The sequence below is a fragment of the Ziziphus jujuba genome, chromosome 8 (genome assembly GCF_031755915.1).
Source record: "Ziziphus jujuba cultivar Dongzao chromosome 8, ASM3175591v1".
Lineage (NCBI taxonomy): Eukaryota > Viridiplantae > Streptophyta > Magnoliopsida > Rosales > Rhamnaceae > Ziziphus > Ziziphus jujuba.
The window spans coordinates 7,880,013-7,907,797 of record NC_083386.1 but is presented as its reverse complement, the minus strand read 5'-3'; the positions used below and the strand labels follow the sequence as shown (position 1 = coordinate 7,907,797).

Sequence of the window (27,785 nt, the reverse complement as noted above, 5' to 3'; positions counted from 1 at the left end):
CTCCCAAGGTTCTTTGTTGCCGTACATATCGCACTCTCCCAAGAAGTGACATGTTGTTTTTCCAAGATTCACCTTCTCGTTGAGAAAGTAGATTAAGTCTCCATCAGAAGGAATGAACCTGAAGCCTCGTGGAAACTCCATTCTTGTGCGGATCGATTACTGTAAGTTATAGAGTTCTGTAAATATTACGTAATGCGTGGACAAAATTTTTAAAAAGAAACGCAAGAAAAGAAAAGAAAGTTGACATACCTTGTAAAACACACCCACCAATCTTGCTCTCAATCTTTGTGTATGGTATGTAATTAAGAGCTATAACATACATACATACATATATATATATATATATATAGATATGGCTATAGAGTTTGAAGTGAAGTAGGGTACATCCACTACTCACTTTCTAGCTGCCTGGTGTAAGCGGTGGTACTGGCCGCCACATTTGCAAGTGTAGTAGTAGTATATCTGACTTTGCTTGTTTTAATTTGAGTAGTATAAATATACAATTAGTATCATTTGAACCCTATATCTTATATATATGTCCTATATATATTAGAAGGTCATTATAAGAACCCCAAAATTAATCAAGAATAAATGTATATACATATATTAGTATATATCTTATACATACATACATACCTAAATATATATACATATTATAATTAAATAAGAGAATGTTTATTTTCATTTTTTTATATTTCAGTATTTGTAAACTAAATTGAAATAAATAAAATAAAAAATTAATAATATCTCTAAGAAAAACTATTATGATTTGTTCCATTATATATATATATATATATATGCAATCATTCGTTCACATTAGTTATTTATTTATTTTTTTATTATGTTAAGAACTTGATTTCATTATTTTTATATAACTCAGGGCCTAATTCAATTTGCATCCACCCCATTAGGAGAAGAAATGCGCATTGTGTAATGCCTTTTTTTTTTTTTTAAAAATATAATAAATAAATAAACTGGAAAAAAGGGCAAGGACCATTACTGGATGTGATTTAATTTAATTCTGATCTTCTACCAAATTAAATAAGGATATAATCTTGTTGTGGCTCATAAATTAGCAAGAACTTCAGTTGCTAATGTTTGTATTTGGCCAGAAGAAAGTCCTTTGTGGCTTTAGGCTTGTTTGGATAATGATGTTTCTACTCTCTTTCATTAATACAAACAATGTTGGGGTGAGAAGGTTATGACCAAGAGCAAGCTAGCTTGAAGTGTTAGCAACAAACAAGCTTTTGGTGATGCTCTTGGGAATGGTTGTGCGTGAGTTGTGTTTTTAGGTTTTGGTTATGGTGTTTTCTGGTTTTTAGGGTTCCTAAAGTATTCTAAGGTGTTGAAGAAGAGATAATAAGAAGGGGACCACGTTGGCTTTTGAAAATAAGGCTTGGATGTGTAGCCATTTCATTCATTTTACAATATAAGCTTGAAATTACAACTAGTTCATAATATAAGCATGTGAGCTTACAAAATGAGTAAAGTATTTGAAATTTAAAAAGTAAAATGGTCAACACCTAACTTTTCATACACAAAAGAGGTAAAAATCAACTGCAACATGTCTATTCCAAATATAGTAAAAAGTAGCACATGGTTTGAATTAAGTTCTTATTGTTTAACTAGTTTGGGTAAACAACCAAACTAGCTTCACCTACTTAGTTGCCCTTTGTATCTGCTTATGAAACTTGGTTTGAAGTATCCTTGGTCATCAAGAAATATTGTTCCAAGAGTTAGGAAAGTTTTGGAACCGGATCATGGGCCAAACAGCTCCAAAACTGACCCATACTCTGCATACTGGGCCCATCAGATACAGCAATCTGTTTGGAATAGAAAATGGACTTTCCCATGTCATTTTGACCTGAAATTTGACCCATAGTCTTCTATATATGTCTGTAGACAACCCTCAAAATTTCAGCCCAAAAATCCATTTGCAACCTGAGATATAAGATAAATAGTGGAACTATGTTGCTGGAAATTATGAATCCAGTACTATAGGCATTTCAAGCATAACATTCCTACTCTTTTGTGCATAATTTTGCCTATACTTTTGCATACATAACTTAGGCACAAAACATTATCAAAATATACCTTGCATCAATTAAAAACATACAAAAAATAGAAACTCATAAAAGGAAAGGATTTGATACCAATGTGTGCATGCTAGTCGGTGACATGCACCATCAAGTGGCAAAATTGCCACACTTCAACACTCCTTCTTGGCAATTTTGTATGAGACATTGAGAAGTCCTCTCAATATCTCAAATCTTTTCTTTCCCAATGGCTTGGTGAAGATATCCGCCAAGTTCTCCTCGGAAGTCACATACTCCAACTTCACTTCACCACTTGCTTCAAATTCCCTTAAGGAATGATACTTGAACGGTATGTGCTTGGTCCTCCCATGTTGGACTGGATTTTGTGCAATTGCTATTGCTGAAGTATTGTCACACAATATTACCGTGGCTTCCTCTTGCTTCAAGCTCAAGTCCTCCAATAATTTCCTAAGCCAAACACCTTGATTAGCACAACTTGAGCAAGCAATATACTCGGCTTCCGCGGTGCTTTGTGCAACGGTTTGTTGCTTCTTGGAATTCCATGAGAAAGGACCATTTCCAAGAGTGTAAATGTAGCCCGATGTGCTCTTGCTATCATCCAAGGAACCAGCCCAATCACTATCACTATAACCAAGCAAAGCTTCATTCATGTCATCCTTGTACCATATACCAAAATCACTATTACCTTTCAAATACCTTAGGATTCTGTTTGCACAACTAAGATGATTTTGTGATGGACTATGCATAAATCTTGACAAAACAGCCACACTAAATATGATATCCGGTCTAGTAGAGCATACATATAAAAGGCTACCAATTAAACTTCTATAGATGGAAGGATTTACCTTTGGAGAATCATCATCCTTCACCAACTTGGTGCCTTCATTCATAGGTGTGGCAACGCTATTACAATCCTCCATGTCAAACTTCTTGAGAAACTCCTTCACATAGCTTTCTTGAGATATGAAGATTCCTTTGGATGATTGGACAACTTCAATTCCAAGAAAGTATTTCATCTCTCCAAGGCTAGACATCTCAAAGTTCAATTCTAGCTCACTTTTGAAATTGCTCACTTCTTTCTCATTACCACCGGTCACTAGGAGGTCATCAATATAAAGAGACACCAACAACATGAAACCATGAGTCCTAATATACAATGTAGGCTCATTAGGACTCCTCCTAAATCCATGCTTTGTCAAAAAATCATCTATCTTGGCATACCATGCCCTAGGAGCTTGTTTAAGGCCATACAAGGCCTTGTGTAGCTTGTATACCTTCTCTTCACTTCCTTTCTTTACAAAACCTTCGGGTTGCATAACATAGACCTCCTCTTTCAATATTCCATTCAAGAAGGCTGACCTCACATCAAGGTGATATACTTTCCAAGACTTTTGTGCCGAAATTGCAAGGAGAAGTCTTATGGTTTCCATCCTTGCAACCGGTGCAAAAGTCTCTCCATAATCCACACCGGCTTGTTGTGCATATCCTTTGACAACAAGCCTTGCCTTGTGCTTATTTATGGACCCATCCAGATTGTACTTGGTCCTAAAGATCCACTTCACCCCAATAGCATTCTTTCCCTTCGGTTTTGTTACCAAGCTCCAAGTGTCATTCTTGTTTATCACATCGATTTCATCTTGCATGGCTTGTCTCCACTCTTTTCTTGCCATAGCCTCATGGACATTGATTGGATCACTCAATGCCACATTACACCTTTCATAAATCTCATTAAGAGGTCTTGTGCCTCTCACACCATCACCAATCTCCAAATCAGCCCCTATGGAGATTTCTAGCTCATTCTCATCATATTCATCATCATGGGCAGCACCTTCATCATTTCCTTGTTCCTCATCGTTATCATGAGCTTCAAGCCGATTGTCTTCATCCATACTAGCGAACTCCTCCTTACTACAAACCCATTTAGCTTCCTCATCAACTTTCACATCTCTACTTATCACAAGTTTCTTGGTTTCCAAGTTATACACTCTATATCCCTTGGTCACATCACTATAGCCAACCAAGACACCAACTTGTGACCTTTCATCAAGCTTTCCTCTCTTCTCTTGTTGTACTAGGATTTGCATTTACCTTGTCCTTGCACTCCCTTGGAACTCATTTTGAAGTTTGTCCCAAGCTTCTTTGGCACTCTCACATGCCATTATCCTTGTGAAAATGGTATCACTAATACAAGAATGAATGGCGGTGAGAGCCTTGAAACCTTTAGCCAATTCCTCCTCATGGTGCTTGATTTGGTTGACCGTTGCCCCTTGTCTCAAAGGCTCGGGTTCTTGGGGATTTATGGTGACCTCCCAAAGACCATAAGCCTTCAAGTAGGCTTGCATCTTGATACTCCAAATGTTGTAGTTCTCCCCATTGAAGATAGGAGGAGGAGTTGAAAAACTTGAAGAAGCCATGTGAATGTTGCTTTCGAGTATGAAGGAATATGAAAATATATTTGTGCTTTCAAGTATCTCTTCACTCTCAAGGAACGAACCAGCCCAAAAACCTCACAAATCTCACAAAAATGTTCCTTTCTCTGATATCACTTTGTTGGGGTGAGAAGGTTATGACCAAGAGCAAGCTAGCTTGAAGTGTTAGCAACAAGCAAGCTTTTGGTGATGCTCTTGGGAATGGTTGTGTGTGAGTTGTGTTTTTAGGTTTTGGTTATGGTGTTTTCTGGTTTTTAGGGTTCCTAAAGTGTTCTAAGGTGTTGAAGAAGAGATAAGAAGAAGGGGACCACGTTGGCTTTTGAAAATAAGGCTTGGATGTGTAGCCATTTCATTCATTTTACAATATAAGCTTGAAATTACAACTAGTTCACACATGCCAAGCATGTGAGCTTACAAAATGAGTAAAGTATTTGAAATTTAAAAAGTAAAATGGTCAACACCTAACTTTTCATACACAAAAGAGGTAAAAACCAGCTGCAACATGTCTATTCCAAATATAGTAAAAAGTGGCACATGGTTTGAACTAAGTTCCTATTGTTTAACTAGTTTGGGTAAACAACCAAACTAGCTTCACCTACTTAGTTCCCCTTTGTATCTGCTTATGAAACTTGGTTTGAAGCATCCTTGGTCATGAAAAAATATTGTTCCAAGAGCTAGGAAAGTTCTGGAACTGGATCATGAGCCAAACAGCTCCAAAACTGACCCATACTTTGCATACTGGGCCCATCAGATACAGCAATCTGTTTGGAATAGAAAATGGACTTTCCCATGTCATTTTAACCTGAAATTTGAACCATAGTCTTCTATACATGTCTGTAGACAACCCTCAAAATTTCAGCCCAAAAATCCATTTGCAACCTGAGATATAAGATAAATAGTAGAACTATGTTGCTGGAAATTATGAATCCAGCACCATAGGCATTTCAAGCATAACATTCCTACTCTTTTGTACATAATTTTGCCTATACTTTTGCATACATAACTTAGGCACAAAACATTATCAAAATATACCTTGCATAAATTAAAAACATACAAAAAATATAAACTCATAAAAGGAAAGGATTTGATACCAAGGTGTGCATGCTAGTCGGTGACATGAGCCATCAAGTGGCAAAATTGCCACACTTCAACAAACAATTGTCTTTCTCAAAAAAAAAAAAAAAAAAAAAATTTAATTTGAACTTTTTTTCTTTTTCTTTTGTTCTTTTATGGTTTTCAATTGATCATTGACTAATATATTCTTTTCTTTATATCCGATTCATCTATTTCCTTCACACATAAATTTTATAACTTTAAAAATTAATTAAACATTATTTTCTTTATCATATATTATATATATTTTTTTTGAAATGAGGAAATCACAAATAATTGCATTGCCCTCCCTTCCCTTTTGTTGAATTATTATTTGTCCATTTTATTTCCTTTTTTTCTCTTTTTTTTTTTTTGGGTGAATGTCCATGTATACTTATACATATAAATATATTACACACCCTCAAAATTATGCATAATGGAATCTGTTAGAGTTGGTGATCCGAATTTTTGTTGATCCGACCCGAAAAGCTCGCGGTGCGATCCGTTTAGTGAATTTATTTTGAGAGAAAAAATGGGCTCTATGGTGGTAATGGAGGTTGAGAGCCGATAGGCCTGAGACCGTAGTCCAGAAGGTACGGATCTTTCCAATTTTTAAGTTTATTCTGTCTGTACAATATATATATATATTTTTGGGGGTTTTTGGATGTAATAGTTTTACAGTTTTATTTGTTCACTTTTTTTTTATATCAATCTTCATTAATAAAAGCTTTGTCTCTTTTTACCCGTGATTTTTTCCCATAAAAAATTTTCCATGTATATCTGTGTGTGCTTTGTTTTATTTTATTGCTATTGTTTTTGTTCTATTTTTCGCAACAGCGTTGAAGAATGGCAAAATTAGTGTTCTCATGTTTCGATGGTTTGCTCATGGTCACATATATCTATCTCCTATTATGGAGTTCCTATTATAGCCTTGCCTACTTAATGCTAGTCAAGTAGATGAGCTGGGAGTTGTTGGTGTGGAGGGTTAATTAAGAGAGACATAAATCGGAAAATTGAAAATGAAAAAGGTGCTAGGAGGAAGGCAATTGAGTTTAGAGAAAAAATGAGAAACAATGGAGATGATCAAATTAAAGAGATTGATGGCGACCTTAAGCCCTAAAACATGGTACACAACTTAAGATTTTGGACTTCGGATTGGCCAAAGAACCAGAGAAAGAAGCTGAGTTTATGAAGAAGTATAGTGATGACTTCAGGCTTCGAGGAACTCCGCTGTATCTGTTGCTTGAATCCATTGCGTTTGGGGAGATGATCGAAGCTTCATTGGATATATGGTTCCTCGGTTGCATAGCGATCGGTATGATGAAAGGGAAGTATGCATGGCCTTGCAAGATGAACATGGATTTGGTTGGTTTGCTTGCTTAGAGCAACAAAGAACCTGAATTGCCACACCATACATCTGCCAAAGGCAACGATTTCTTGAGGAAGTGCTTCATTAGGGATCCAAGGAAAAGATGGACGGCTAAGATGTTGTTGAATCATCCATTCGTTGCTGCTGATCGTTAAGACCCATATATGATGATGAACACCATTAATGGGTTTTATGATCTTAGTAGTGCAAGTTCAAGATAATATCGAGTCCTCTGACTTTGAGAATGATTTTAACCGATCACATGTAGTTCTTTGACTGTACTATTCTTCTAAACATGAATTCATGCCTTTGTGGAATGTTGTTTCTTCGATACACCTGTGCTACCCAAACCAATAGCTTTTAAAATTCTGACCTTTTCCCTTTTAATTTTTTTTTAAATTTTTTTTTCTTTTGTTGGTTCTCTTTGATAACTTTTGTGAGTCGAATTCTAAACAGCTGTTTTTGATGGCTTGTGTGATGGCACTGAATTATTTAAGTTTCTGCTTACAATAAGCTCATGAATTGTGTTAATTTCTGCTTGTGATTCAGTTTAAAGAGTTGGCCTTCTGAGTGACCCTCAGAAGCATGAGATATATGATCAGTATAGCGAGGATGCCCTCAAGGAAGGAATGGGTGGTGGAGGTGGTGGCCATGACCCGTTTGACATATTCCAATCCTTCTTTGGTGGAAACACATTTGGTGGTATATGGGCTTCTTCTGTTAAATAGACCTCTTTTATTTGGCATGAAGTGGTAGTGGTACAGAACACATGATTCTGACCATAAAATTGCTGTGAGCAGGCGGTGGAAGCAGCAGAGGCCGAAGGCAGAGGAGGGGTAAAGATGTGATACATCCTTTCAAGGTTTCATTGGAGGATCTATATAATGGGACATCCAATAAGCTTTCTCTCTCTCGCAACGTAATCTGCTCCAAATGTAAGGGGTTAGTACCTGATTTTTTGTATTTTTCGTGCTTATATGTCTTCTTTCAATAAATATCATGCTGCTTACAAAGGCTCAAAGTCTGGTGCTTCAATGAAATGTCCTGGCTGTCAGGGTTCTGGAATGAAAATCTCCATCAGACATCTTGGACCATCTATGATCCAACAAATGCAGCATGCTTGCAATGAATGCAAGGGTACCGGTGAGACCATCAATGACAAGGACAGGTGTCCACAATGCAAGGGTGAGAAGGTTGTTCAGGAGAAGAAAGTGTTGGAGGTTATTGTCGAGAAGGGTATGCAAAATGGATAAAGGATCACATTCCCTAGAGAAGCTGATGAAGCGGTAATGCAGAGTGAAAAATGTGTTTTTTTAACTTATTTTTTCATCCTTGGAATCTGAGTGACGTTTGTTTTCCATGTTTAGGCAATGATTGAATTTTTTTCGTAGACCACTGCTTTGGATGCTTGTGACTAATGCAGGTGTCCGTCGTATGAGGTTTTTTTTTTTTTTTTTTTGTTGTACTCTTCTTCTCTATGTGGTTATTGACCCCCCTCTTGTGTATTCTTTTTTCTGCTGCCTGAAACTTAAACAGGAGACATTGCTTTTTCCTCAACAGAGGAAGCATCCTAAGTTCAAGCGAAAGGATGATGATCAGCACACCTTATTGCTTACAGAGGCTCTCTGTGGCTTCCAATTTGTACGCACACATTTAGGTGGAAAGCAGCTCCTCATAGAATCCCAACCTGGAGAAGTGGTTAAGCCTCGTAAGTTACTACAGATTGCTGTACTATTTTATGAACACCTATATTAGGAGCATTTGCTTTTATAGCTGTCCCATTTGTTTTAGTTTGTGAACTTAGTAATTCAGAGGTACCTTAGAGAATCAGTGATTTAGGTTGATTAGTTGATTGGTTATTGAGGGTCAATGATTATGTAGGTTTTATATGGTTTACAAAGACCCTCTAAGTACATGTATACTGCATGATGGCTTTGTATGTCCATCAGTTGAATGCCATCTCTTCTCAATGTCTTTCAATTTCTTGTGTATAATTTTACTATCTTAGTGGCTACATTGGGGGTGACCATTTCCCAACCATTGATTGTTCTCTATTCTAAATTCCAATTTTAGTCCTTGTCATCCCCTTAATCTGGGGGTTGCTTCTCAATGGCATAGGCCAAGTCTAGCTACTGGTTACAATCCATTTACGTCCTTTTCGTTGAGGTTGAAAATTAGAAGGTACTTCAATGTAGGTTCTGTTTTTTTTTTTTATTGTCCTTGGTGGTAATATCTCAATTCTATATCGTTGGCGTGTGTAATCAATATTTTCATTCTCTGATCTACATCAGCGGTTAAGTAATCTTCAAGAATTGGAAATCATATGGTTGCGAGAATAGTAGTAATATTTTGGCATGAATTTGTTTATTATGTTGATCTTCTTTCAATTTTTATGGTTGCGAGAATAGTAGTAATATTTTGGCATGAATTTGTTTATTAGGTTGATCTTCTTTCAATTTATGTTGTATGGTTCCAGCTTTTGGTAATAATGGTTGTAATATCAACTATCATACTGATATTTTTCTTTGTTGAGAAACAAATCAAATCAAGGCCATAAATGATGAGGGGGATGCCAATGTGCCAGAGACCCTTCATGAAAGGTAAATTGTATATTCACTTTGCAGTGGAATTTCCAGACTCCCTTAACCCCTATCAGTGCAAGTCTTTGGAGGCTGTGCTACTGCCCAGGACCTCGGTGCAGCTTACTGACATGGAGCCAGATGAGTGTGAAGAAACGACACTCCATGATGTTAACATTGAGGAGGAGATACGTCGAAAGCAAGCTCAACAGGCCAAGAAGGCTTATGTGGAAGATGATGATATGCATGGTGGTGGCCAGAGGGTGCTTTGTGCTCAGCAATATGATAAAAGAAGTGTGGTGGCCTTAATTAACATATTCTTTTAGAAACTAAACCCAAAAAAAAAAAAAAAAAAGTAATGTCACATTGCTGCCCTCTGTTATAGGGCTTTTAGAGCGTTGGTTTTATGGTTTTGGAAACGGGGAATTTGGCTTTTTCCCGTGGATAAGCCTTCACGAAATATGCCCCTTCCTTTTTCATATTTTTTATTTTATCCTCTTATTTTTTAATATTCCTAAAATATCTTTATGTCAAAACTCAGCTTTTCTTTTAATATTCCACCATCTCTCTGCAATTTTCTTTCCTCTATCAAAATCCAGCTTTTTTTTGTTTTTTTTTTCCTTTCTTTCATCTTTTGCTCACTTCCTTTTTTTTCTTTTTTTTTTTCCTTTCCACCATCTCTTTGCAATTTTTTATCCCCTGTCAAAACCTAGCTTTTCCTTCTTCTTTTTTTCTTCCTTTCTTTCATCTTTTGCTCATTTCCTTTTCTTTCTTATTTCTTTTTCCTTTCTTTTCCACCATCTTTCTGGAATTTTTTTCCCCTGTCAAAACCCAGTTTTTTTTTTTTTTTCCTTCTTTTCTTTTGTCTTTTCCTCACTTCTTCTCTTCTCCTTCATCAAGACATTTTACGTCTTTCTTATTATTTTTTTTATTCCTTTCTTTTGTCTTTTCCTCTCTTCCTTTTTATGTTTTATTTTATTTTTTTTCCCTTTCTATTCTGAGCCGGCCATTAATCAAAGGATGGAAGGTCTTATTTGAATGCGGAAAGCTACAAAGCCAGTGCTGATACAGGAAAAACTCAATTAGCAGGTTATAAATTTGGAATGCAAAGGAAGGACAAGAAAGAGTTGCAGTATGATTTGAAGGACCTGCAGGTATTGAAAAGTTCAACATTTTTTTTTTTGTTAAGAATTCAATTTCTTGTTTTTTTAGGTTGGATAAAATTATGTGGAAGTGAAATATTAGTTTGGAATTTGCTCTTTTTAATGCAAAAAGAGCAATGTCTTGTTAGTTTAGGTCGGATAAGATTGTGTAGAAGTGAAATATTAGTTTGGAATTTGCTCTTTTTAATGCAAAATATGAAGATAATTTAGTCAAGCTCAAGCTATTTTGTGGTGCCATAGAGGAGGTAGGAAGTAGCAAGTACCAAGTGTTTTAAGATGGTTTAATTATGAGAAAACAAGAAAAATGAAAGGCAATGTTTTAATTGGAAGGTACTGAATGAGTGCCATTAAAATTTTCCCCCTTCCTAGTATGATTTTAGGTTAAGGTGAAAAGAAGGGGAGATAATACCAAATATGTTGCCAAGGTATATCTCTATCATAATTATTTGTGTTATCTCACTATGTTCTTGCTGCCCCTCATAGGTTGTAGATATTGGGAAATGAAAAACAAGGGCTTGATGTTATGGCCTCTTTAAATTTCAATTTGCATTTCACATTTGCAAAACAATTTGTGAGATTCTTATTATGATATCACTCTTTAAAATTTGGTGAGATTTTCTGACGTGGTTTCTTTAAATTGGTACCTTTCTTCTTTCCTTTGAACATTAATAAAGTCTCGAAGCTTATACTCTTTTCAGTGATTGAATTGCAGGTTTTAGCCAGAGGCGCTGATTGTGATATAGCTTTGCTATTAGCAGAAAGCAAGGAATTTTGGAAAGAAGCTGAACCTCTCTATTTAGGACATTTGCCATGTCTTCAGGTTTAAATTGCTATCTTTCTTTGGTGGAATCTGTTATTTGTTCTATGCAATGTGTATGGATTTTGTCCTTTCTCATTATCCCTTTCATCTCTGTGCAGAACCTAAAATCTGTTATATAAGGAACTAAGAAATCATCATAGATGATCCTTTTGATGTCTTGGTTGAATTGTTGTTGTCAGGATCTGTCCAAAATTCCTCACCGGAACCCTAGACAAGCCCTGATCCCAGAAAAACCCTACCGGACCTTCCAATGGAAAATCCGGCAGAACCTCCCCTAAGAGTTGGACTTGCCAAAATTTTTCTGCACTGAAAAATACACTTCTATATACACCACCTTATTCCTCCTACATTACTACAATTTGTTTCCACAAATTTACAGCACTTCAAAATAATAACAGGGAATTAATGCAGTATTTAATAAAATGTGTCCAATACAGTATACAGAGTATTATACAAATAAATATGAAATTAATACTATGTTAGATAGAGAAGCAATACGAGATGAAGAGGAAAAAGGGAGGAAATGCTTCTTGGACTTTCGACAATGAATTGAGACGTCGGGCTCACCCCGGACGATCAACGTCTCCCAATCCTTGTACCTAGGGGAACGGAATTTAAAAACATGAGATGCTAATCATCTCAGTGAGTAACCCAATCTAATATACAATTATAATAGTAATAATAATTATAGCATATTTGATTAATTAAGAATAAATAAGTAAATAAATAATAATTAATAGAAAATAATATTTTCTCTCAAAACCCTCACCATTCACTCTGTTGGAAAGGTTCCCCTTTTAAAACACTTTTGCAAAACCCAAACTTTTATGCCCAAAAAACAATCAAGGAATAATTAATTTAATAAATAATTAAATAATCCAAATACGAATAAAATATAATGAAATATAATAAAATAAATTTATGATACTTGCATGAAAGAAATACAACATAAAAGAAAAATTCAATATATAATTTATAAAATTTGATTTAATAAACTGAAATAAACAATGTCAAAAATATAATTTAAATAATTACAAACAGTCCTGTAAAATAAGTAGTAAAAATATTATAAAAGTTCATTTTAAAATATTCAACCAATCTGTATAATAAAAATACGGCAAGATGCATTTTAAAACATTGATTTAAAATAAGTGACATAAAATATTAATAATTATATTTTAGAAAATACTAATTGGAAATAGATAATAAAACAAATTAAATACATTTAATTTAAATATGATTTTAAAGCATCTTGGTTTGAAATTCGTATTGAAAAAATAACTTAACGCATCACACTATATACTAGTGACGCCCTATGATACCTAGTGTCTCGAGCACCATCTGACAGGAGGTTAAAGAGAGAAACTTGCATAAGGTCGCTTCGGTGTCCCGACAGTGCCGCTGCTTAAACCGTCATCCCGGCCATGGAGGGGGGCGACTTATGGCCAATATCAAACTTGCCTATCCTCGGTCCAATGGTAACTCACAGGAGACATTATAACTTGCGCGCTCATCCACATACACAGTACAGAACACCAGTACTGTATGAGTGCATCTAGAACAAATAACCAAGTTTATTATTAAAATACGTAATTTTTCCAAAATTCACCGTGGGAATTATACCATTTTTCAAATTCACCATTCTACATTTTTCTTTAATAACACCAGCATAAATCCATCAATAATATATAATTTTTCTCATATCATAAAATCAACTAGATAATATTTCAAGTGCATAAATATATTTTTGAAGCATAATACTTTAAAACAAATATTTTCCTTCAAATCTTTAAAATCACGCTGTACCAAAAATAATATTAAAACCACATGAATTTCATATATAATTTAATTCCACAAATCCTCAATACCATAAAATAATTTCCACAATGCATAAATTTATATAAATGTATTTTTTATTAATAAAAATAAACTCACAAATAAATTCCACAATAGATCAATTAATACTAAAATCACAATTCCTTTAAATATCAAATATAATTGGATCTCACAATTCATCGACGGATAAATACATTTTTATTAAACATAAATAATTCTAAAATTTATTGCAACCACAATTTAAATAAACTTAAATCCACAATTTCATAAAATAAAATTCCCATAATTTACCAAAATCAATTTATATTTTAATGCACAATATACTATAATTTTATTCAATTGTGGCATCAAAATCTCCAAATATAATTTATAAATAATTAATACATGAATATAATTTCCAAACACATATTCATCATAAAATATATGAAATTTATCAATCCAAAATAGTTTTGAAGGTGGATCACTCACCTCGAGCACACAATTAACACAAGATCCTCCATAGGATCAATTCTATGGCTCACACATGCTCTTAAAACAACAATATTACACAGGATCAAATAAATTAATATTTTATTTGGATAAATAATACCCGGTACCTGGGGGGTTTAACACAAACGTTAACCAAAATTTATTTGTAATATATCGAATTGAAGCTTGTGAAACAAGGATCGCGGATTGAGGCTTACCTCCCGGAGATTGGATCCTTGGTGGCCGGGATCTCGGCGGAAAGCTCTCAAAATTCAAGTCCTTGATTCTCACAATCCGTTAAGAATTGAGAAAAGTGGACACCGGATTTGGGTTCAGAGGGTCGGAATTAGTGGGAAAGGATGGGCGGTGCAACTGGAAACTTGCCGGAAAGTCGATTTCCCGACGAGCCGCCGTGGTCACCAGAATCCGCCACCGCCGGCGGCGCGTCCGGTGGCCACTGGCCGTGATTTTTGGTGGGAAGGTAGATCGGGGAATGGGTGACTCAACGAAACCGGCGATGAGGTAAACGGAGATCGGAATAGAGAGAAATCTGGGTTTGAAGCAATCGGCGCCGCCGCTGGAAAAAGTCTCAATCCGGGGGCGACGACGGGCGGTTGGCCGTGATTTTTGCCTAGCAGGCCGGTTTTCAGGTGGGCTTCAAGTTAGGGTGGCACGTGTACTGTTCTGGTGGCCGAAAATGGGTGACCAGCAGTTGGCCAATTGTGTTTCTCTCTCTAGCTCTCTCTCTCTCTCTCTCCTCCCTTCTTTTTCTCTCCTCTCCCCGGCTCCTGTGTTTTGCCAAAATAAAAGCCACCCGTGGGTGACACTATTTATTCATGGGATTGGCTGAAAATACGACATATGGCACACACTGTTCACATATTTAAAAATAATATTAAAATAATACTGTATTTGAAAAACTCTACAGGTCCATAATTTTCAAACCACATGTCCAAATCGGACGTATCGCTAGTCTATGAACTCGTATCAATGAGTACTTCACAACCATGCATGAGTCAAAGCTCAACTTTGCATGAACAAAAAGTCAACTTCGGCATTCCTTAGATAGTTTGGACCTCAATTTGTTTTGTTCATAACTTTCAAACCGTAGCTCCGTTTTCAACGTGCTACTAGTCGATGGACTCGTGATAATGTGTACTTCGTAATGGGACCTCGGTCAATGTGAAATTCCATCAGGAGCAAAAAGTCAACACTTGACCCCTTCTCGGTCAACGACGGTCAAACCCAGTCAACCTTGGTCAAATTTGAGAAATTTCTGATGTATTTCGGGACGGAGTGTTACAGTTGTAGCTTGTTGACTAATAACAAAGATAAATTGCCAAAGACATAAAAAACTATAGGTGATTTAGTATCCTTAACTTCTGGATCATGCCTTGGTTAAATTGGTTGAATTGTTGAATTGTCATTTCTTGATTCATATCTGATTTCAAATCTATTAATATTGGTATATGACTGACGTAATGTCATCATATTGAATTGAATTCCTTCCATTTCCTATCTCATTGTTAATAATATCAACTGTACCAACTTAATGTAGCTATACAATTTCCACTAATGTGTAAATCTAGAATTAATTTAGTTATTATGTGATTGTTAAATACAGAGGTTGAAGTATGTGGATTGATATATATATTTGACTATTCCTATCAGTAAATCGGTTGTTTGAAATCTGAACTCCATGGCTTCCTTATGAGCAGGATTCGGTAACTGTTGTAGGATATCCCCTTAGAAGAGACACCATTTCAGTAACAAAGGGTGTCGTATCACATATAGAGGTGTGAATTTTTGTACTAGCACACAATCATGTCATTTATCAATTCTATAACATGTCACTATCTTTTTTGGCATTGTTACTCATATTCACTTTCATGTCTTTAAATAAGATTTTATGCTAGCAAGCAAACATAAAATATCAAGTTTCTTATAAATTTTTTTCTGATCAGGTAACATCATATGCTCATGGGTCATCCAATTTGTTGGGCACTTAAATTGATGCAGCATAAATCCTGGTTCGTTTGTACCTGAAATTTACAGTTCTACTCATTTCTTTATTGATACTTCTCCAATTTATGTATTTTTCTTCCAGAAATAGCTCACCTGCCTCAAATATTTTAAACTTTTTTCTTTTAGTGACATTTGTCTATATATTTGCGATTACCTTTGCTTATAGTGACATTTCTGTGGTTTTAATTGAGTATTCATTTATTTCTTGTGCTTATAGAGAAGGAGAATTTGTGTCTCTATGAATTTCCAAATGAGACATGGGAAGTTAATCTACCTGTTGAGTAGGTGCCTCCTAAGCTTCCAGAACCAGCCTTAGGTACAAATCACACTAGGGATGGGATGCAAAAGAAGGATTGGTTGTCACTAGTTGCCAACGCAATTGTTAAACAAATATTTATTTTAGAGCAAGTTATCCCTTTCCGGTGCTGTTTCACCTATAATAGAGGAATTGAATGTCCAATTCATATTGTGAGAGTAATTATACGCTATCTTTTGTATATTTGAGCTTTGTTGGTTGACTGGAAACACACATTATAGATGCTCATTAAATGAATTATAAATATTATAATTAAATCCCAAAAATTATTCCAAAAATAACTCCCAAACTATAAATATTATAGTTGGTTGACTGGAAACACACATTATAGTTAAATCCAAAATATTTATACAATGAAGCATTAAATGAATTAAAGAACAATGCAAATTTCACCCATCTACCATTTCTCTCTCTGACTATTAATATCTACCCTAATTTATTTGTATCCCTCTCTTTTCCTTTCCCATTTATCACATTCAATTTCATCCTTTGTGTCTCCCTATCTTTTTCTCTTTTCTTGGTTATGTAGCTTTTAGTCTCCTTTCATACTGACCAACCATTCCACAAAACTACCATTTTCTCACTTCATCTTTATTATTGGTCTGCTAACAACTAGATAAAAAAAAAAACTCTGCAAAACTTCATTGTGGAGCCCATAGACTTCAGGTTTCATTGGTAATTAAAATGTATGTTTGTGGAGTAGAGTAAATGAAGATTGGTATGTATATATAAATATATATATATATATATATATATTTCCCTGTATTTGTTTTCATATATTGTTCACATTTTGGTTCTATCATTTATTCTAACTTCTATGGGAGTTTTTGTTTTTAATCATTGTTGAAATTGCATCAATTTTGACTACTGTTAGGTTATATTTTCATCCTGTATTATAAACCTAATATCTTATTGTACTTTATCCACTATGGTTGTTAGGTGTTGTTAGCTATTCTATTAGGAGTCAATATGCTAACATTTTAACATATTTCTTTAGCATTTTCCTATACGCATTATCGAAAATGCAATTATAATTTTTCTTTTATTTTGCTCCAGGATGATAATTAAGCATTCCATGTAAAAATCTAGTAGAGCAAATATTTGATTTCTTAAGACCCCGCCAATTAATTGAAACTCATGACAAGAAATAATTATTCTGTTTGCAATTGGTAACCTTTTTGTGATCAATGTCACAAATTTCTGTTTTACTTTTTTATGATGGAACATGGAATTTATGTTATGAAGGTACGTGGATGTATCAACATCAAAGAACAAAGATTATACGTATTAAAAGGAATTCTAGTTTGGTTAAACTGAAGATGCTGTCTGCAATGCTCTTAACCTGGATTCTACACAACATCAATTGACCTTTAAGTTTATATACCATGTGTATTTGTCATGCGAGTCTTATGTTATGAAAACTGATGATGACCTATAATGTTTTATAGAGAAGTATAGTTCACACAAACCTCAAGATAGATCTCCACTTATTGTTGATGTGTTATCCTAAGTCCCACACATTAATAATATTGCTGGATGTGTTATGAATAGCATACCTCCAAGTTCAGGATTGGTGACTGTTGCCCCACCACGTCAAGTTTCGGAGACAGCTATATGTTCCCCTGATGCTGACATGCAGTCCTTAGCGTTTGAACATCATGTTCCTGAAACTCTCCCACGACTCACCGAATATCAAATTTTTGAAAATGATGTGCAAACTGTGGAACATATCATGACAATGAGTGCTTCGAAATTAATGATTTGAATGAATATCTTAGCCATGTTTATGAAAATGAGGAACAAAATGAGGTTGAGGGTAACACTGATCTTAGTGCAGATGGGTTGCATGACATATGTTGAACTCAACATTCGGGACTATTGGCTGGTGATAGTTAACGTGGTAATTCTCCTCATGGTAATAGTCCAATTGGTAATGAGAATGATGATGTGCTTGATTATCCTCATACTGATAACCATATGCAGTCCAATCGGGATTCAACATCATTTGTATTTGCATGTGGTTTTTTTTTAATGAAATAGGCCCTGGGGAGACAGATGCGGCCTACACGTGGTTTTTTAAAAGATTCAAAGAAGTGTTTGGTGATTATCCCAATATAGCTTTTATATCGGACAGATACAAGAATATTGCACAAGCGATACAGACAGTTTTCCCTAATAATCACCATGGCCACTCCACATATCATCTTGGTACAAATTTACATGCTAAGAAGTTTAAAGGTAATGTCAATATGATTATATCAACTTTTAATGATGCAGCTAGAGCATATATTGTTGATGAATTTGATAAGACCATGCAGATTTTAGAAGGGGTTAGTATTGAAGTTATACAATATCTCAAGGATGCATATCCTGCTTAGTGGGTTAGATCACATTTTCCGGATAATAGATACAACATCATGACCACTAACATCGCAGAGAGCATGAATTCTGTGCTTCTTGATGCTAGGGATAAACCCGTTTTGGCACTACTAGATCATATTCGTGATGTCTTGCAAAAGTGGTGGTATGAACGTGGAAATAATGCAGCTGCAATGGAAACTCCTATTACTAACCAGTTGGAAAAGATCATGCAAGGAATTCGGCATCGATGGATTTCCTTTTGTCCATGCAATTGCAGCATGTAAGTATCGACATATTTCTCCATATACCTTTTGCTCGGCTCATTACTCAGTTGAGTCTCTCCGTGACGCATAGTCGAAGACCATATATCCACTTGGAGATAAATGTTAGTGGCATGCTCCAGATGATGTCATAAATCAGCTCGTACTTCCACCTGAGATTGGCAAACAGTCAGGAAGACCAAGAAAGAAACGTATTCAATCTCAAGGAGAGGAGCATCTTCAATATAGATGCAGGAGGTGTAAACAGATTGGTCACAGCAGATGATCTTGCTTGACCGCCGTACCGCTTGATAGCACTACCAACCAACAACACCATTCAACATCTGGACCATAAATCTCTCTATGCAATGTTAAGCCCCTGGGGGTATGTTATTCGGTATATCTTACTATGTATGTGTAGTTTTGTTATTCGTTTAGTTGTGGTATGCTTGTGTTATGCAATGTTATAAGAATGTAATTAGTAGCTAACTGCTTAACATGTGATTTGGTAAAAAAGTCATTGGTTTCATGTATTGTTTTGTTGGAAAAGTCATTTATCGTATTGTTTTGGTAAAACAATATTGCGTGATCAGTATGTTGTATGTTTTTTACTATTACAAAGATGCTATTCGATAATAGTGATAATACGCTATTTAATGTGCTTATTGAATTTTGGTTGGAATATCATTTATTCTTGGCACACATAGCATTTCCAAAGTAGGCGTATTAATTTGTAATGATTCATAACACTTTTAAAAGAATTGGCAATTACCGATGACAAAAAATCAACAATTACTGATAGTAACCGTTGGGAATCCAACATAGGAGTCCATGTGCTTGCTAAAAAAATTACAAATGGTTTCGTTCGATAATTACCGATACAACGTCGATATTTGACATTTGTCCATTATTTCAAAGGAAATTACCACAATTCCATCCGACAACTTCGATAATGTATGTTTCCACAAAAAACATGCTAAATTTCAATTTTGTAATGATCCTCCATTAAAGATTCCAAAAAAAGATTGAAAAAAGTGGGAAACTTTCAAATAAAGATGATTACTGATGGTGCATCGGTAATTTCAATTTGCATATTTTTTCAATCCAACAACTTCAATAATTTGTGTTTCCACGAAGAACATGCTAAATTTAACTTTATTTATGATCCTCAATTTTAGAATAAAAAAAAAGATCAGAAAAAGTTTGAGAATTTCAAATCAAAATGATTTCCGATAAGACCGTTGGTAATCCAAAGTAGGAGCTATTATCCTTACTGGAAACATTACCAACAGAAACATTGGTAATTACCGAAGCCCCATCGGTAATTAGAAACTTGACATATTTTTGAAAGCAAATCAAAACAATTCAATCTGACAGCTTCGATAATGTGTGTTTCCACCAAGAAAATGTTAAATCTAATTTTATTAGTGATCCTTAACTAAAGAATCCACAAAAAGATAGGGAAAAAGTGGGAAAATTTAAAAAAAAAAAGATGATTATTGATGGTGCAGTGGTAATTACCGATGCCAATGATTTCATCGGTAATTACCGAAACCTCATCAATAATTTCATTTTGGATATTTTTTCCAATATGATAACTTCAATAATGTGTGTTTCCATCAAGAACATACAAAAACTAACTTCATTAATGATCCTCAATAATACAATCCTAAAAAAGGTTGGAAAAAGTTAGAAAATTTCAACAAAAAATGATTACCGACGGGTCATCAGTAATTACCGATGGAATCGTTGGTAATCAATATCAGTTGTAAATTAAGTTGCTGGAAAAATTACCAACGTTTCCATCGGTAATTACCAAAATCCCATTGGTAATTCCAATTTGACCACTTTTTCAAAGCAAATCATCACAATTCAATCCGACAACTTCAATAATGTGTATTTCCACCTAGGACATGCTAAATCTAACTTTATTAATGATCCTCAACTAAAGAATCCAAAAAATAAAAATAAAAAAACATGGGAAAATTTCAAAAAAAGACGATTACTGGTAATGCATCAGTAATTACCAATGCCGACGGTTTCATCGGTAATTACCGAAACCTCGTTGGTAATCGCCATTTGCATATTTTTTCAATCCGAAAACTTTGATAATGTGTGTTTCCATCAAGAACATGCTAAATCTAACTTTATTAATGATCCTCAACTTTAGAATCCAAAAAAAAGATCGGAAAAAGTTGAAAATTTTCACACTTTTTCCCTATTTATTTTTGGATTCTTTAGTTGATGATCATTAATAAAGTTAGATTTAGCATGGCCTTGGTGGAAACACACATGTTTGAAGTTTTCGAATTGAATTGTTTTGATTTGCTTTGAAAAATATGTCAAATTTGTAGTTACAAATGGGGTTTCGGTAATTACCAATGCACCATCGATAATCATCTTTATTTGAAAATTTTCCACTTTTTCCCTATCTTTTTGTGGATTCTTTAGTTGAGGATCATTAATAAAGTTAGATTTAGCATTTTCTTAGTGGAAACACACATTATTGAAGTTGTCGAATTGAACTGTTTTGATTTGCTTTGAAAAATATGTCAAAGTTCTAATTACCGATGGGGCTTCGATAATTACCTATGTTTCCATTGGTAATTTTTCCAGCAAGGATTATAGCTCCTAATATGGATTACCGATGGTCTTATAGGTAATTACCGATGGTCCATTGTAATCATTTTGATTTGAAATTTTCAAACTTTTTCTGATTTTTTTTTTGGATTTTAAAGTTGAAGATCATTAATAAAGTTAGATTTAGCATGTTCTTGGTGGAAACATACATTATCGAAGTTTTCGAATTGAAAAAATATGCAAATGAGATTACCAACGGGGTTATGGTAATTATCGATGAAATCATCGGCATGGTAATTACCGATGCACCATCAGTAATCATCTTTTTTTGAAAATTTTCCACTTTTTTCAATCTTTTTTTGGATTCTTTAGTTGAGGATCATTAATATAGTTAGGTTTAGCATGTCCTAGGTGGAAACACAAATTATCGAAGTTGTCAGATTGAATTATGGTGATTTTCTTTGAAAAAGTGGTCAAATTAGAATTACCAATGGGATTTCGATAATTACCGATGGAACCATTGGTAATTTTTCCAGCAACTTAATTTACAACTAATATTGATTACTGACGGTTCCATTGGTAATTGCCGACAACCCGTTGGTAATCATGCAATTGAAAACTGAAAAACAATGATAGTGGCAATTTCTACCCTCTAATTAATCTTGTTGATGGATTGAATGCTTGATTCAAAAAGAAATTTGGTTTTGGGATTAAATACTACTAAATTGATAATTTTTTAATGAAAAATTGGCCAAAAAAGGTTTTGAGAACTCAGATTTTCATCACCATCTAACACTAAAAGGATAGAACATATGTTCTTAAGCACCACTAAATCTATACTTCTTCCAAAACATAATCAGCTGTAAATTATCATAACCAACAAGAACATCAGCACCTACAACTACATGGAGAATGTTAGCACTGGCACCCTTGAAAAGAGACTTGGCAATCTCGTTCTTCAAAATTTGAGAGAATTGTACTTCACTGCTTCACCAGAGGTCATCATCATTCTTCTGCGAACAGTGTCAATTGGATAGGATATGCGAAACCTGCACCATTGGTAATGAGCCATCGACCAAACCATTGAATTGTCTTTCTCCTCCTTTCTTTGCAGCCTTAGCATCATTAGCTAAATGGGTACGAGCATAGTCCAATGAATAGACAAAGAGACGGGAAAAAGCACCAGCAGCACCTCCTGATGCCAAGTTACCAGCAAACCATTTCTAATAATTATCCCTATTTGTGGGAAGAAAGAAGAGAGAGGTAGGGATTTGGGTTTGTGGTGTGGACTTCTCGAATGAAAAAAAAAAAAAAAAACACTCAAATCATTTTTAATTTTATCAAGGATAAAATAGGTATGAGAAGGTAGATAAAAAAATTTTGAAAGGGAGAGGGTAAATTTCATTAAGCCCTCTTTGAAATGGGCATTGGGTCAAATTCCCCTTTTGGAAATTTCTATTTGTTTGAGACTCACAAGGTGTTGGGCTAGGAGTGAACTTAAAGGTTTATGAGGCATTATGCTTTGCTCTACAATTCTACTTGTTTATTAGTCCATAAATTGTCAATGTTCTGTCTGTTTGGCGATGCTATAATTGTTTAAGGGGAATTTGGCCCAATAGCCCTGTTTGGCGACGCTACATTTTTCATTAGTTTTTTATCTTCAAAGTTCAATGGGATTGTGTATGGCTTTGGGAAGAAGAAAGAAGGAAAGCATTGCAGGGATTGTGCTTCTCGGGGAAGGAGGAAAGAAAAAAGTAATATTTTATTTCAATGAAGGGTAAAATAGGAACAGAAGGGCAGATATAAAAAATTTGAAAGAGAAGGGGCATATTTCATTAGCCACCTATTTTGGTGGGTATTGTGGATTCTTGTTGGTCTTTTATATTGCAATCGCTGATTCTAATTTTTATTTTTATTTTTTTGGGCTTCTCTGGGTCTTGGCCCTTTTTCTTTTTTATAGGTTTATGGGTCTTGCCCTTTTCTTTGGTGATATTAATGGTCTGGGCCTTTCCAAAATGGTTATCTTTGTCTTTAGTCATTTTTTCATCTGTGCCCCTAATCTTTTATGATTTTACACCCAATGTGGAGCAAGAGAAACTCTTTTTGCTTGAAGTGAAGGAAGAGAAACTCGTGCCAACATTTTCAATCTCTCTAATAAAACTAGCTCCTCTATCTTACAAACACAAAGTAAATGCTAATTTTACCTAAACCGGCCAGCAACTGTTGCATCTTACAAGTGATTCAAATCTCTCTCTAGGCGTCCTCATGACTTATGCAAGAGAAAAGTGCAGTGTCCTTGTCCAAATATAAGCATTCACAAGGTTGTATTTTTGTTTAGGTTGTTTTGTTTATGTTTAGTCATGCACTAGTTTTTTTTTTTCTTTTTTTTTTTAAGTTTCTTTTTTTAATCACAATGTATCGACACAATGTCGATGAAGGCAAGATGAAATATTAATCTAGAGTCAATAAATTATAATTTAGTTCTTCATGTTTGGAATACATTAATTATACACCACTCACGTGTATATAATATATATATATATATACATATAGTCTTGTATATATTCAACAATTAATTGAATGTCCAAAAATAGGCATGAAGAAGTAGCTGACAAATTGCTTTGGTTGTAGTCAAATTTGATGACTAGAATTACAATTTTATCGACGGTGGCTAATTATATTTACGTGGAGCTCTACCCATGATATTGATAAAATAAACAATTTTTTTCATCATTTTTTTTTTTCTTTCGAAGAGTGGATATTTATTGATCATTTTAAAATAGCAGCAGTCTTTAGCCATGCAAATTAAGAATTTAAGTTAATTATAAAATGAAAATTGAGCTCTATTTTGGATGACTATCCCCTATATATATATATATATATATATCTTGGAAAGGAAAAAACTTACATCAAACAAACAAATAAATAATTTTCATCAAAATTTATAGAATTTTATTGTCACATCAAATATATAGTGCCGTCCATGTAGGGTACACGTTTCGTACCTTAAAATTCCTCACATCTGACATAGTCATGGTACGGTAGCTGACAATTGATGCACCCACAATTCGAAATAAATACAAAGGAAGTACCTCTAATTCCACAAATGAAACCACTTGTAAAGGAAAAGAGAAATAATAGAAGTTGCAAAATAAACTTTAATTTATTATAAAATTGTCAAAAACAAACACCGTTGACTATCTTTCGCGAGGAAAAAAATGTCCTAATTAGGAATCATAATATAGAAAATTTTCTCATCCCCACTTCTTTCTCTTTGGCTTCACTTTGATATTTTTTTCCATGAAGCTCCAACAATGTCTCACAGGAGTCTCGGTGGATATGCATACGGGATAGGAGTACCTATCGGCGTGCTTCTTGTAATCTTAGCAGTGATTCTCCTTAACTACTTGTGCAAGAAAAAGAGGCCATTACCTTCTGAACCAAGTCAAGGAACCAATAACTCTCTTCATGGCGGCGACTCGGTCGGAACACGTCAGCTAGAAGGCCTCGATGAAGCCGCCCTCGGCGGCTTCCCAAAGATTATTTACTCCCACGATAAACTCATCAACAACAGCAAGGGTGATGATGAGTCCTCATCGGCTAATTCCTGTTGCTGTTCAATCTGTTTGATGGATTTTAAAGACAAGGACTTGCTCAGGTTGCTGCCGGATTGTCATCACCGTTTCCATCTCAGGTGTGTCGATCCCTGGCTTCGGTTGAATCCCACGTGTCCGGTGTGCCGAAATTCTCCTCTGCCTACTCACTTAGCTGAGGTTCCACCCTTGCCACTAAGGTAGATTGACCAAATAAAGAGAGAGAGAGAGAGAGATGGTACCAAAAGTTTTGTATGTATATTATATATTTTCATCATATGATGTTCAAATATTAATTGTATTTTGTTTGTTGTTTGTGATTCTCTATAAATACTAGAATGATTTATATATATATATATATATATTTTTTTTTTTTTCCTTCTTTTCATGGATGTTTATAAATTTATGTTAGGACTTGTGCAAATAGATTACTAGATGTAAAGATTCCAATACTGTATATGAACTATCAAATTTTATCGTCTCAAGTATGTGGAATTCCTTTTGTTCAAAAAACATAGTACGTGGAATTTTTTCTTTTATTGTGTTTTCCATATTTTTGTTTACATAATGATAATTAAGCTAAATTATTATTATTATTATTATTCTCATCTATTTTTTTTTGACATTAACATCTATAAAATTTATTTTATTTTTTGTTTTTTTTAAGGTGGCATCTTTTTTAATTAATAATATTAAAAATAAATTTTACGTGGTTCGGCATGTATACCTACATCCACGGAAGGAAATATGAAGAGGAATCCTCTATCAATGTTTTGCGATTGCAACACAGGTCTAAAATTATATTTATAAATCAAAAAGTTCAACCAACATCTCCTCAATTTGATCATCTTCAGGGGCCAATGTTGCAAAATGGAGTGGAATATTTTCCAGCTCTTGTGCAAAAGAAATTCCAATATTCCATCAAAGTTTTTATTTTTATTTTTTTTTTTATTTTTATCTTTTATCTTTTTTCCCTTCAACTTCCACTTGTACTGCTTCATCTTCAAATGTGTAATTAAAAAAAAAAAAAAAGATTTGATCATTCAATTAAAGCATATGTTGAACTTCTTTCTATATGCTATCTATTTCTTTTGACTCAACTTTTATAAAATTGATTTTTCTTTTTTTATTTTTATTTTATTTTTTATAAAAGTTGAAGACAGAAAAAACATGACAGAAGATTCAAAGTCGCATGTTAATTAATTACTTGCATTACTTTGCAGCTTTCCTTATAAGTTATTAGAATTAAAGGTGATGGTAGTATCCCGAAAGCCGTATATTATGGTAGACAAATGTGGCATAATTCATACAATATCCTTGCGGCTAAATTTTGGCACACTTTGTACTGATTGTATTGAAGGATCTGCTGCCATGTCGTCTGGATTTGTGACTAGTTTTAATGATTGCCACTTTAAATGTTGAACTATTTTCCAATAATTTTAAAGGAGCTCTAATGATTCACATTCCAATAAGCTAAACCTTTTTTTATTTTTATTTTATTTTATTGTCATGGTTTAAATGATTAGCTGTATCTTCGAGCTCGTTTTCTGCTGTTTATAGTCTGTAGTTTATTTGTAGTTTCAGGACTTTTTTAAATAAAAATGAAAACTAATTTTTTTTTTTAAATTTTTTAAAGAAAATGAAAAGCAGAGAACTTGTATGGTAACAATTTTTAGCTTATATATTTTGTTGTGTGAATGGAAAATTAGGGAAAAAGTGTCAGGATCCGTCTAAGATTCCTCATCAGAATCCACACAAATCCTGATCCCGGAGAAATCCTATCGGACCCTCCAATAGAAAATCCTGCAGAACTTCCCCTAAGGGTTGGATTTATTACAATTTCCTTGCTCTGAAAATATACTTCTATATACACCACCTTATTCCTCCCGCCTTACTACAATTTACTTCCACAAGTTTGCAGGACTTTAAATAAATGACAAGGATTTAGTGCAGAATTAAATAGATAATCGTCCAAATAGTATACAGAACATTATCAAATACAATTGAATATGAAATTTAATACAATATAAGATAAAAAGAAATAATACAAGATAGAAAAGAAAGGAAAAGCTTATTGGACTTTCGACAACAAACCAAGATATCAAGCTCGCTCCCGAACGATCAACGTTGACTAACCTGGGCCTAAGAAAATGGAATTTAAAAACGTGAGATGCTAATCATCTCAGTGAGTGACCCAATCTACTATACAATAATAATACTAAAAGGGTAAATAACTTAGTTAATTGATTAACAAGAAATAAGTAAATAAATAATAGGTAGTTAAAAAATAATATTTTCCCTCAAAACCTTCATAATTCACTCAGTTGGAAAAGTTTCATTTTTAAAACATTTTCACAAAATCCAACATTTTATTCCCCAAAAATCCAAAAAATATTTAATTAATAATTTGCAAATAAAAGACAATAAATTAATAATCCAAAAATCTTAGTGAGAAATAATTATAAAAATAAGACTAATAACAAATATTAAATTGGGAATAAAGTATCGTAACCCATTAATACGAAAACACAATAAAATTTACATTAACAAAAATAATCCAAAAAATATTTAAATAAATAAAATAAAACCAAATAATTAACAATAGAACTCAATTTAAAATACCAAAACAATTTAATTTATAAAACACTATTAAAAACATTTTAATTTAAATAAAATTCTAAAATATTGTATAATTAAAATCATGTCGTGAAAACCATATGATGCATCCACTATATACCAGTGGTGCCAATGGTACCCAGCGTCCCAAACACCGCTAAACAAGAGGTTAAAGAGAGAACTGGTATACGATCGTGTGGCGTCCCACCGCGCCGCTGCAA

The 27,785-nt window shown here is 34.1% G+C and overlaps 1 pseudogene; it reads left to right on the top strand.

Moving 5' to 3' along the window:
- The first annotated feature begins 6,766 nt into the window (after positions 1–6,766).
- On the top strand, positions 6,767–9,852 carry LOC107413115 (dnaJ protein homolog; annotated as a pseudogene).
- The last annotated feature ends 17,933 nt before the right edge of the window (positions 9,853–27,785 follow it).